The sequence below is a fragment of the Anabas testudineus genome, chromosome 18 (genome assembly GCF_900324465.2).
Source record: "Anabas testudineus chromosome 18, fAnaTes1.2, whole genome shotgun sequence".
Lineage (NCBI taxonomy): Eukaryota > Metazoa > Chordata > Actinopteri > Anabantiformes > Anabantidae > Anabas > Anabas testudineus.
In genome coordinates this window covers 13,854,926-13,868,092 of record NC_046627.1, presented here as the reverse complement: position 1 = coordinate 13,868,092, position 13,167 = coordinate 13,854,926, and positions in this window count along the sequence as shown.

Genomic DNA, 13,167 nt, shown 5'->3' with positions numbered 1-13,167 from the left:
CAGGATCCTGAAGATCATCTTCTCCCTGTGAGAGGAGACAGAGAAAGATCTTAGTGCAGAGGCCCGCGAGATCATATCAAAGGTGTGTTACAGCAAAATATTCACCTTACTATGAGTTTACTGGCGATTTGCCGACTTTGAAGCCCAGAAATGTAGATTTGAACTGCTCAGTAGTCCGATTGCAGTTGACGTGGAAAGCGCATCAACCGTCCAGTTTCGATGTTTCCGCCCCAACCCCGCGCAGAAGCTGCTCAAATGTTCTCTATGTTCTGCAGAACATATCTATGTTGATGAATATGAACCAAACACCACTCAGGAGTCGTCTCACTGATGAACCTTCACTCAGTCCTGAGGATTTCCTCAGCTCAGAGCCAAACTCCAACTTGAACCAATGTGCATCAGAGTAAATCAGAGTGCAAACTGAGCTTGAATTAATGTTTTCTTTATGACTTTTTCTACTGCAAGGCATAGACTGTTAATAGTTGAAAGATTGAAGTAAATTATTATTATTGTTAATGTTTTTTGTTGTTGGACAGTGAATATTTTAATTAAAAACGAACTCGAAAGACTACAGATAGAGACACAATAATGTATTTTTTTTTATTTGAATAAGAAACGAATACCATTGTGTTTGTTGTCCGCGACTTCGGGCCAAACTGCGAGTCTATTTAATTTTCAATCAGTTCATAACAACTGATAAAAACTACTTTTGTTTTCTCGACTGATCGAGACGATCGTTTTATTTTTAACATATCGTCCTTAAACACAAAAGTCAAACCAGCTGACATAAAACAACAAAACATGGAAGATAAAACTGTACTTTACCTTCTTCTTTCATTTCACACTCACTCCAGGTTTATATGGGATCAGGTCGCTTTGTTCAATCAACAGCGCAGTTTTTCAATTTGAGATCAACTTTAACAATTTAATGTTAGATTTTGTTAAACTTTCTTTCAAAACCCTCCCTCCCATTAAAAATATCTCTGTTCACATCTGTCTCAGATTTCCTGTGTTCCCACAGAATTCCAGGACTGACTGACCAATTCAGTTAGTTCAGAATGCAGCAGCGAGAGTCCTCACTCGAACCAGAAGATACGATCACATCACGCCTATCTTATCTACACTTCATTGGCTCCCCGTGAAATTTCGCATTGATTTTAAAATACTACTTTTGACATTTAAAGCATTAAATGGTCTTGCGCCGCAGTATCTAAGTGAACTGCTAGTGTCTTATGATCCACCACGCCTACTTCGCTCAAAGGATGCTGGCTGCCTGTCAGTACCTCGTATCCTAAAAACTACAGCTGGGGGCAGAGCTTTTTCTTACAAAGCCCCAAAGTTATGGAATAGCCTTCCAAATAGCGTTCGGGACTCAGACACAGTCTCAGTGTTTAAGTCTAGGCTGAAAACCTACCTATTTAGTCAAGCATTTGAGTAAATAGATCTGGGAAGGACTCATGGACGTAGAGCATTATGGTGAACTGGTATGTTTAGATGCTGTCTTCCCAACTCTCACTGATCACTCAGGTTTGTTGATGGTGAAGTGATTGGTTGCTCTACATCCCAGTGCGCCCTCATGTCCGTGTTTTCTTCTGAACCCACCCTTTTAGTTAGGCTGTCATAATTAGTCCTGCCGGAGTCCCTGCTGCACTACACTACATATACATTCACCTCAAACTTTATCTGACTGTGAATACAACTAACTGCAATCTCTCCTCTTCTCTCTCTTTCCCTCTCCCTCTCTCTTTTCCCTCTTCCTGTCTCTCTGTCGAGCTACACGTCATTCCACCCTTTGCCCTCTGGACCTGTCTGACTCGTCCTGATGCCCAACTTCTGGCTGGAGATCTCGTCGCCTGGATCCACCGTTTGCCCTTTGGGATGCGTTTGGAGACTGGATTGGTCACAAGCTACTATGATGTCGGTCCCGGCCTCGGCGGACGTCGGAAGCTGTTTCTTGGAGGTCTCGACTCAACGCTCGATAGTCAAGGAATGGAACAAGTCTGCCTGCAATAACTAACTGGACTCCATATTAACTTAAAAGACTTTAACTGTTATACTGGACTGCCTGCTGCCTACACAGCATGTAATCACCCATATGAGGATGGGTTCCCTGTTGAGTCTGGTTCCTCTCAAGGTTTCTTCCTGTTGCCTTCTCAGGGAGTTTTTCCTTGGCACTGTCGCCCTCGGCTTGCTCATCAGGGACAATCACATTATTATGACTCATACACATACACTGTTCATGTACTGTTCTTTGGTTGTGTAAAGCTGCTTTGTGACAATGTCAATTGTAAAAAGCGCTCTACAAATAAAATTGAATTGAATTCAATGACATCGTCAGTTACATTTTCCATAAGGAACAAATTAGGATGAATAATCACACTTTGCTGTTCTTAAATATAAAAACTAAAACATTACACTTATGTAAGACACAAATACTTAACTGAGGCCCTTGACTTTGACTGTCAAGTTGAAAGAGCAGCTCTAAAGTCACTTTTCTTCTGTTCCCTATGGGAAAAGTAATCGCTCATCTACAATGTAACTGATAATGTCATTGGTCAGTCAACCCTGGCATCCTGTAGGTTGACACTGAATCTGTGCGAGTATCTGTTTATTTTAATCCTGAGACATGTCAGCTCTGTTTAACTGTGTTTGTTATAAATAAACTGTGTTGATGAATATAGTTCTGTGTTGGACCTCTCTGATCCAATGAACTGAAATATATATAAAGAAGATACATTTCAATGAACCAGGTCCTGACTGAGTTGATAAATGAAGCTTTAGGTAAAAATCATTAAACTTAGAACAGCAATGATTCTTTGTAACATCAGAAATATTTATACTGTGAAAGTAGAGGAGAACTGGGTTGGTTGTCACACTTTTTATTTTTATTCAGATCCCTCAGAAACTGTGACTTTAACATTTAGACTTTCACTTTATTAAAGTTTCCGCTAAGAATGAAGTGACTTTACTTTATTAAACTTATTCTGTTCACAACATGTTGACACTTTTTCCTCCTCTGCTCAGTGAATGTTCTTCCTGCTTCAATCCTCTCTTTCTCTGTGGTATCACTGAGTAGGGAACTTGTCAGGGTTTTTCTTTTTCAGGTCTTCTTCCTGGGTCCTGGGGTCAGGATTTGGACACTCAGTCACAAAGTCACCTCCCTATTGAGGGATGTTTTCCACTCACTCTGAAGCCTGAATGTTGACCATGTTTACAGACAGAGGGAAGCTGCAGCTACAATTATTGAACATCCAGGAAGAAGAGACAGTGTTGATGTGTCTCTTCAATAGACCAAAGACAGATACATCCAGGGGCTGCAGGCGGTGAGAGCAGTGAGGGGGGAATGATAGCATCACAATCCTATTCTCTTTAACATAGTTAAACCCATCAACAGACAGGAGGGAGCTGTGATTGTCTAGAAGCAGGACACGTGGTCTTTATTTGCTGCACTTTGTGTGGACTACAACACTTCCTGTTGGAGCAGAAATTAGAAGATGGACCAAAAAGTTGATTCACATGAAAATGAAGAAGGGGGGTCCTGTTCCCAGTGGCAGAGACGGCACAGGAGACAGTGACCAGGGTTCCTCTCTCAGCAGATGTCAGAGATCCTCTCCTGGCTGCCACTCTGTTTGCTTTATGGACAGTGATAACACCAGTTTCATCCATACTCCAGATGGACTGGGACTCAAACTGGTATTATGTTTATTGAAAGCTGTGGTACATGAAAGCTTAGTGGCCTCCAGGGTCCTGATGAGAGTGATGGACGTCTCTTCAGAAAACCAGAGAACCAGTCTACACAGAATGAGACAAACCAAGTTTCTGTTCCAGTCCAACACAGTACAGTTCTTATCTAACTGCAGATAACTCAGTCTTTATAGTGTAAGAGGATAAACTTGGTGATGTCCACACCAGCCTGCAGTCCTCTTCAACCTGACAGAAACTCCAACAGAGTTCTCAAACACAGCCCTCTGCAGCCTGACAGCGACCCTTGACCCCAGGACCGCCCCACCATGTGAAATAGTCAGATTGCGCCCCCTGCTGTTCAAAACGTAAATCTACAGTAAAACTGTCACAGTCACGACTTCCTATTTAGTTTATTGATAGGATATCCACACATTTGTTCCACCTTGTTACATAAGTAAAGTTTTTATTCAATTAGTTTTTTTATTTATAAATCTTTTACTTTAAACTGAATAATGGTGTAAAGTGTTAATACAGTTATATTTGTGTAGAATTCATTTATATATTGTTGTGCAGTAGTTGACAACTACTGCAGCTGACTGACTGAACAATGGACTGTTTCTCTTCACCTCTCTTCATAAATGTATTACCAAAGAAAGAAAAATAACAAAAACACTCAGTGTGTTCAGAATGTAATGATGGTTCATATAAACACAAATAGTATGTAAAGTTACTCTTTTTCACACAGGGCAATGTAGTTTTTGACTTATGTTTTACCCTTACTAATAAAAACCTTCATTTAAAAAATGCATGATGTGTTTAATTGTGTTATCTTTGACTAGTAATAAACTGTGTTTGTATATCAGAAACATAAAGTGTGACAAACATGCAAAAAAACAAGAAATCAGCAAGGGGACAAACTCTTTTTCACACCGCTGAAGTTGTTGGTAACATCCCACTTCTCTTAACTGCATCCACATCTCCATCACTTGTCTTTTATTCCCTCTAACTGCAGATACATGGAAAGATACTGTATGAGGAAATGAATAAATTGATAATGAAACTGACTTTAACTTTGAAAGTGTAAAATGTGAGGAGAGAGGAACAGAGGGGTTTTTGGAGACAAGCGACGTCCTTCAAGATGGAGGAGCAGGACAACTTCTGGAGTGAATGGAGGTCGAGGACCGATCAATAGCAATTACTCAACTCATCATGAGTGAAGTAATCATTACATTAAATTTAACCCTTGATGTTGTTCACCTGCTTTTTCAGAAGGAGTTTGGTACAAAATCGGGCTCTGATGTTTTCTAAAGATGATAAAAGCAAAAACACAGAGAAGCAGAGCAGCAACTGACAAACCAGCTACTAGTCCAACATTTACTTTCTTGTTTCCTCCATCCTTCTTTCCTTCATCCTTGTTTCCTCCATCCTCAGTGTTTCCAGCTGCACCACCTGCAAATGAGAAGCAGCAGTGAGTCAGCAGGTGTCAGGTAGGTGATGAGTGAAGAACACAACAGAATCCATTTCCTCTTCAAACTCCTGTCAGACATTATCTACTGCACTTTGATCCCATCACTCATACCAGCTGTTTTCTACAAAGACTCATCAACACCAACATCTGATCTGTGATGTTTCACTCTCACATCAACAACCAGGAAGCAGCTTCAACTCTGATCCTCACACAGACACTAACTCACCTCGTTCAACAACTGTGAGGTTGCAGTAGCAGATAACTCAGGTTTTCCTCCATCTCCAACACGACACTTGTATGTCCCAGTGTTGTTGTTGGTGACGTTCTTCAGAATCAAAGAAACGTCTCCGTCCTTCATCTTTTTATCTCTCAGCTCCACCCGACCCTGAAATAATCGTTGCTGGAAGTCTTCATGAGTGTGGTTGTCACAGTAGTAGAAAACATCACCAACTGACTATAGCTCAGGTCTGATTCAATTCAATTCAATTCAATTCAATTTTATTTGTATAGCGCCAATTTACAACAGAAGTTATCTCAAGGCACTTTACAGTGTAAGGTTTAAGACCTTACAGAAAATATTTATACAAAATATTAGAGAAAACCCAACAATCCCATTTGAGCAAGCTTTAGGCAACAGTGGAGAGGAAAAACTCCCTTTAGAGGAAGAAACCTCCAGCAGAACCAGGCTCATAGTGGGCGGCCATCTGCCTCGACCGGTTGGGGTGAGTGGAAAGAGAAGAGAGAAAAGAACAGCAGGCAATAAAGACAACAACAAGCAATAAAGACAACAACAAGCATCAAGAACATTGGGCAGATGAACTGGATTCTGGAGATGTACAGCTCCAGGCCGAGGATACCTGCAGAAAAGTACAGAGAGAGGGAGACAGAGAGGAGGAAACACAACTAAAAGAGAGAGAAGACACAAAGTTAATGACATGCAATGGTGGCATTTGCATTGATACAGGAGAAAGGAGAGAGGAGAGGAGCTCAGTTTATCAGTAGAGGTCCCCCAGCAGAATAACCTATATCAGCATAACTAAGAGATGGTTCAGAGTCACCTGATCCATCTCTAACTATAAGCTTTATAAAAAAGGAAAGTTTTAAGTCTAGTCTTAAATGTAGAGACGGTGTCTGCCTCCCGAACCTGAACTGGGAGCTGGTTCCACAGTAGAGGGGCTTGGTAGCTAAAGGCTCTGCCTCCCATTCTACATTTGGAAACTCTAGGAACCACAAGTAAACCTGCAGTCTGAGAACGGAGAGTTCTGCTTGGAAGATAAGGAACTATGAGGTCTTTAAGATAAGATGGAGCCTGATTATTAAGGGATTTATAAGTTAGGAGAAGAATTTTAAATTCAATTCTGGATTTAACAGGGAGCCAATGGAGAGAAGCTAACGTTGGAGAAATATGATCTCTCTTGCTAATTCCAGTCAGAACTCTGGCTGCAGCATTTTGGATTAACTGGAGGCTATTTAATGAGTTATTGGGACATCCTATTAATAATGAATTACAATAGTCCAGTCTGGAAGTAACAAATGCATGGACTAGTTTTTCAGCATCACTTTGGGACAGGATGCTCCTAATTTTAGCAATGTTTCTCAGGTGAAAAAAGGCAGTTCTAGAGATATCTTTTATGTATGAAGTGAAGGAGATATCCTGATCAAAGATAACTCCGAGGTTTCTTACAGTATTACTTGAGGCCAGAACTAAGTCATCAATGGTGAGAATGTGTTTAGACATAGTGTCTCTGAGATTTTTAGGCCCAAACAGTATAACCTCTGTCTTGTCCGGATTTAAGAGAAGGAAATTGGAGGTCATCCAGGCCTTTATGTCTTTTAAGCATTCCTGAAGTTTGACTAATTGATTAGTTTCTCCTGGTTTCATAGATAAATATAGCTGGGTATCATCTGCATAACAATGGAAATTTATAGAGTGTTTCCTAATAATATTGCCTAAAGGGGACATATATAACGTGAAAAGAATCGGTCCAAGCACAGATCCCTGTGGAACTCCATAGCTGACTTTGCTGTGCATGGAAGACTCATCATTAACGTGTACAAACTGAAATCTATCCGATAGATACGATTTAAACCACTCTAGTGCTGTTCCTTTGATTCCAATGACATGTTCCAGTCTGTGTAATAAAATGTTGTGATCTATAGTGTCGAATGCAGCACTAAGATCTAACAAGACGAGTATAGAGAGTAGACCATTGTCTGATGCTAATAGAAGATCATTAGTGACCTTTACCAGTGCTGTTTCTGTACTATGATGTACTCTAAATCCTGACTGGAAATCTTCATACAAGTTATTGCTACGTAGGTGGTCGTACAATTGCTTAGAAACTATCTTTTCAAGGATTTTAGAGATAAAGGGCAGATTGGATATTGGTCTATAATTCGCTAAGACCCCTGAGTCCAGAGTAGGCTTTTTAAGTAGGGGCTTGACTACAGCAACCTTAAAAGCCTGTGGTACGTAGCCTATTTGTAAAGACAGATTGATCTGATCTAATATGGACGTGCTGATCAAAGGTAAGACATCCTTGAGGAGTCTAGTCGGGATGGGATCTAAGAGACATGTTGATGGTTTAGAGGAATTAATTACTGAAATTAATTCAGAATGATCTACGGGGAGGAAGCAGTCTAAGTACGAGCATGGATCTAGAGTTGTTGTACAATCCATGCTATATGCAGGGATGATCTGATCAATTTTTTCTCTAATAGTTATGATTTTATTTGTAAAGAAATTCATGAAGTCATTGCTGCTGAGAGTTGAGGGAATACTAGGGTCAACCGAGCTATGACTCTTTGTCAGCCTGGCTACAGTGCTGAAAAGAAACCTAGGGTTGTTCTTATTTGCCTCTATTAATGAGGAGTAATATGAAGTTCTAGCTTTACGCAGGGCTTTTTTATATATTATTAAACTATCTTTCCAGGCTAGGCAATATTCATCTAAATTGGTGGAACGCCACCTCCTTTCCAGCTTACGTGATTTCTGCTTTAAGCTACGGATTTGTGAATTGTACCATGGAACTAACTTCCTCTGACTCACTAGTTTCTTTTTCAGAGGAGCAACAGTATCAAGTATTGTTCCAAGTGAAGCACCAGTACTATTAACAAGATAGTCCAATTGTGCTGGAGTAACATTGAAATAACTGCCTTCCTCTGTGTTGGTACATGGCTCTGAAATAAAAGATGGAATCAGTTCCTTAAATTTGTCAACAGCATTTTCACATAAACATCTACTGTAGTGAATCTTATCTGTAGGTTTAGTAAAGTCTGGTACTGTAAATTCAAATGTAATTATGAAATGGTCAGATAAAAGAGGGTTTTGGGGAAAAACTATTAACTGATTAACTTCCACACCGTATGTCAGAATAAGATCAAGGGTGTGATTAAAACAGTGAGTGGGTTTATTTACATTTTGGGTAAAACCAATGGAGTCTAATAGTGAATTAAATGCAGTGTTGAGGCAGTTATCATCAACATCTACATGGATATTAAAGTCACCCACTATAATGACTTTATCTGCACTAAGAACTAAATCAGATAGAAACTCTGAGAATTCAGTTAAAAACTCAGAGTAAGGGACAGGAGGACGGTACACAATAACAAACAGGACTGGTTTTTGATTTTTCCAGTTAGGATCAGAGAGGCTAAGAGTGAGGCTCTCAAATGAATTAAAACTATGTTTAGGTCTGGGGTTGATTAACAAACTTGAGTGGAAGATTGCTGCTACTCCTCCACCCCGACCTGTGCTTCTAGGAACATGATAATTAACATGACTTGAGGGGGTCGACTCATTCAGAGAGACATATTCATCCTGCTGCAGCCAGGTTTCAGTAAGAAAAGTCTGATCCACTCCAACAGTAGGATGGCAGCTTTCCCAGGAAACTGAAGAGTGACAACGTCTCCAAACTTGACTTTCAATGGATCTAAACAAAGAAACAAACAAGAAAATACCCAAATTAAAGTACTAAACCAGTGAAACAGATCTTTGAGAAACATTTTGACATATTAAGTCATAATGATTCACAAATGTCAACTTTACTAATTGATTAAATCAAATGTTTGTCTGGATCAACACTCAGCTTTATGTGAGTTATGGCTCCTTGTTCTCTTGTTGAGTTGTAAGAAGTGAAAAGTTAAATGTTGGTTGGTTTAATAGTGTTTGTTTAAATGGAGCCTAGAGGAAAAATGATTTGATTTGATCTCTCCCAGTGAGGTAAGTATTACAACATGTACAGTATAATGTACTTTGTTTACAGTCTTTTCTTTTATTCCTAGGTAAGTCTGTTATGTTCTAAAGACTTAGGCAACAACACTTTTTTTATGCACTACATTAAAATAATCAGGGAAACGTAGGTGAACTCAGCCATAATGACACTTTTTCATTCAAACACACAAGGAAAGTGCAAATCTGAAATTCTGTTGCAGACTGGGTCACAGGAATAAAACATATTGCACAGTTAAAAAACAGTAATGCATAGTTTTCAAACTATTTAGAATATAAAGCATTTTTAACAGCAACCAATGTGTCTACAAGTTTAGACGTTAAGGCAAAAATACTACAGATGGTGCAATTACAAAGATTTTCCTCTTCCATTAATCAGAGAGGAGGAGCTGGATGAGACTTTGGTCTCTATTGTTGTAAAAGCTGCAGTATTGTGGAGGACGCAGGACTTAGGGACTAAATTAGAACCAAACTGTGTTCTCCCCACAAGGAAGGTGCATTTGATGAAATATATGAATCATGTCAGTAGTAGGCTACTGTATTTGAGAAGTTAACAACCATTTACTTTTAGCCTTTAGGCTTTAAAAGCTATAGTTGCAGCCAGATACAACACAGAAAAAGAAAAGGCCAAAGCCGAGGTCCAGCTGGTCAGTGCTGTGAGTTTGACCTCAGATATGTGGACCTCCATGAACACTGATGTTTACCAGGACAAAACATTTTATAGATGACAACATCCACGAGGTCGACTTTATTAGCTGTAATGAAGTTCCTGCAGACACACACTGCAGAATACTTGGTAGAAGTTGGTTAATATGTAATGAGGCAAAACTATTTCCCTCTGGGATTAATAAAGTTTTTTGAATCTTGAATCTTTATCCAAACCTCTACAGACCTACTGTGGGATTTTTTGTACCTCATCATCTGTTCCCTGCAAACATGTTTTACAAAGAGATTTTCCAGAGAGCATCACTTACAATTGAAATGATCAGAAACATCTGTCTGTCCTACAGTCTGTGACCAGCAGAGGTTTGTGTTTGTGTGAAGCCTCGATGAAGCTTCATCAAACACCAGAAGATGTATTTAACAGACTGGACACCAGGTGTCGCTGCTGACCTTCACTGTTTAGCTGTAGACTTCACCATTTTACTAAATGACTATTTGTAGTGTTCGGTTTAATGTAGAAAATGTGGACAAGCTTTTTCTAATTCCTACTGACTTTACTGAGTCATCACAGTTTGTTTGTCCACAGCTGCGTTTCTATCTGAGGCCTTTACCAACCAGGACTCAGAGCAGAGACCCAGACTCAGACTGGTTAGTACAGTGAGGACTTAGATACTGGTCCATTGGCTTTTAATTAATCCACTAATCATAATTAACCAGTCTTCATGTTCTTGTCCCCTCTCAGACACAGACTCTGTTAAAATGTCGTCTTCCTACAGTCACCGACCAGCAGCTGAAATAAAAACCAATCTTACCTTTTTCTACGATCCTCCATCGTGTCCAGTGTAAAACTCCTCAAAGTTAACATCAGTACCATCATCATCCAGCTCTAATTCAGTGTTAAATGTACATTATGTCCTTCAACAAAAATAATTCAGCTCCTGACTCAAACTCCTCATTGAACTCTGAACTTAGTAGGAATGAGAAACAGTTCCTGGACCTGTACAGACTGATACCTCCACACAACACTACCCAGACTACTTCTCCGTCTTCTACCCTTCAATACTTCTCTGAATTATAAATAACACGTTTCTCCTGATATAAACTGTGACAATTCACAGAGTTACAGTTTCTTTACTGTCACTGTTTATCAATACTGTCAGCCCCGCCCCTTTATATTAATGCCTCCGTCCTTCCTCGTCTCATCTCAGGGATTTAATTGGTCATATAAACAGCACGTGGATGAGTTCAGGGATTTGATTGGTCATCTAAATATCAGCGTGTTAGCCTGTTTCTTCCTCTCTCTGAGTTTTTCTCTGAAGAATCTCGACAACTAATAAAAGCTTAAAATGAGGAATTCATCAAACATCAGTTCAGGATAAATAAACTTTTCTTCGAGGCGGAATAAAACTAATGAAACATGGACCTCTGAATCATCACAAGGTTTGTTATTTATAAGATATCAGATACTTGGATCCTTTCCCAACAGGAACCTGAAACTTTTCATAAACAAAATGATGAGAAAAGACAAGATTAGTAAGAGTGAAGTGAGGAGGAGGAGGAATTGAAGAGGATGAAGAGTGGAAGTGTCTAAAAGAGGAGGTGGTAGAGTTTTAAGTTTGTTTAACAAGATCTAGAGAGTGAGAGGATGATTGAGAAATGAAGGAGAAGTGAACTAATGGGAAATGTACAGAGCTGTGACAACTACAGAGGAATAAATCTGATGAGACATAGATTAGTACAGTGCTTCTCAAATAGTGAGGCGCCGTGCGATGCTGGGGAAACATGTTTTTTGCCGTAGTAGAATAAAGTGTAATTGCACATGCACCACAGTAGATGGCAGTAGAGAGTATTAACTCTATGTTGTTATTGCACCGAGTTTGGAGCGGGAGGTTTGAAGTTTAGTGAACAAACCATCAAGAGACACATGAAAAAATATTTAACAGGGATGAAAAGAAAGACGACAGAGACGGAGATAAAGAGACAAACGAAAGTCACCGGAAAACTAAGACGAGGAAATATGAAGAAGGTTATGAAGAGAGAAGCAGAGTAGTGTAGAGAAGCAGGATCCACTGTTAGGACAGAAGATGTGAGGACTCTTCTTCCTTTTGTACCTAACTTCTCTTTGTGAGACTGGATTCTCTGCTGTTGCTGCTCTGAAGACCAAGAACTGATCCCAGATAAACACTGAACAGGAGCTGAGAGTTGATGGATCCTGTTTTAAACCCTCTTTAAAAAGCTGTGAACTGCAAAACGTGCTCATTGTAGCTTTAATCCTGACTTCCTTATGTTGATAAAAGAAAATAATCAGCACAGATTGTTTTATTGTTTTTGTTTTGTAGGTTATTTTTTGTTTTGTAGGTTATTTTTTATTTTGTAGGTTATTTGCTGCAGACACATCAAAAAATAATTGAGAAGCACTGGAGTAGTAGAAGCTAGGCTAAGGTCAGAGGTGAACATTTGTGAGCAGCAGTATGGTTTAATGTATAGAAAGAGTACAACAGATGTAGTATTTACTTTAAAAGATGCTGATGAAGTATAGAGATGGACAAAGAGAGCTGCACTGTGTCTTCATAGATCTAGAGAAAGAGTAGGACAGGGTGTGGACGAGGACAGAGAAGTATGTTATACTAGTGCAGGACATGTATGAGACCTGTAAGACAGTGGTGAGATGAGCTGTAGGAGGAGTTCAAGGTGGAGGTGGGTCTGTATCAAGGATCAGCTCTGAGCCTCTTCCTCAGTCTGGTGATGGACAGACTGACAGATGAGGTCAGACAGGAAACTCCATGGACGATGATGTTGACAGATGACATGTGATCTGTGGTGAGAGCAGGTGGAGGAAAATCTAGAGAGGTGGAGGTGTGATCTGGAAAGACGAGGAATGAAGGTTAGCAGCAGCAAAACAGAAAACATGTGTGAATGAGAGAGAACCAAGTGGAACAGTGAGGTTACAGAGAGCAGAGGTAAAGAAGGAGAAAGACTTTAAGTAGTTAGAGTCAAAGATTCAGAGCAACAGAGAGTGAGGAAGAGACGTGAAGAGGGGTGTGAGAGCTTGGACTTCACTCTTCTACAGGATACAGTAGATTAAAAGCTGATCTGTGGTCACGTGTGGTTTGTGAAGTAT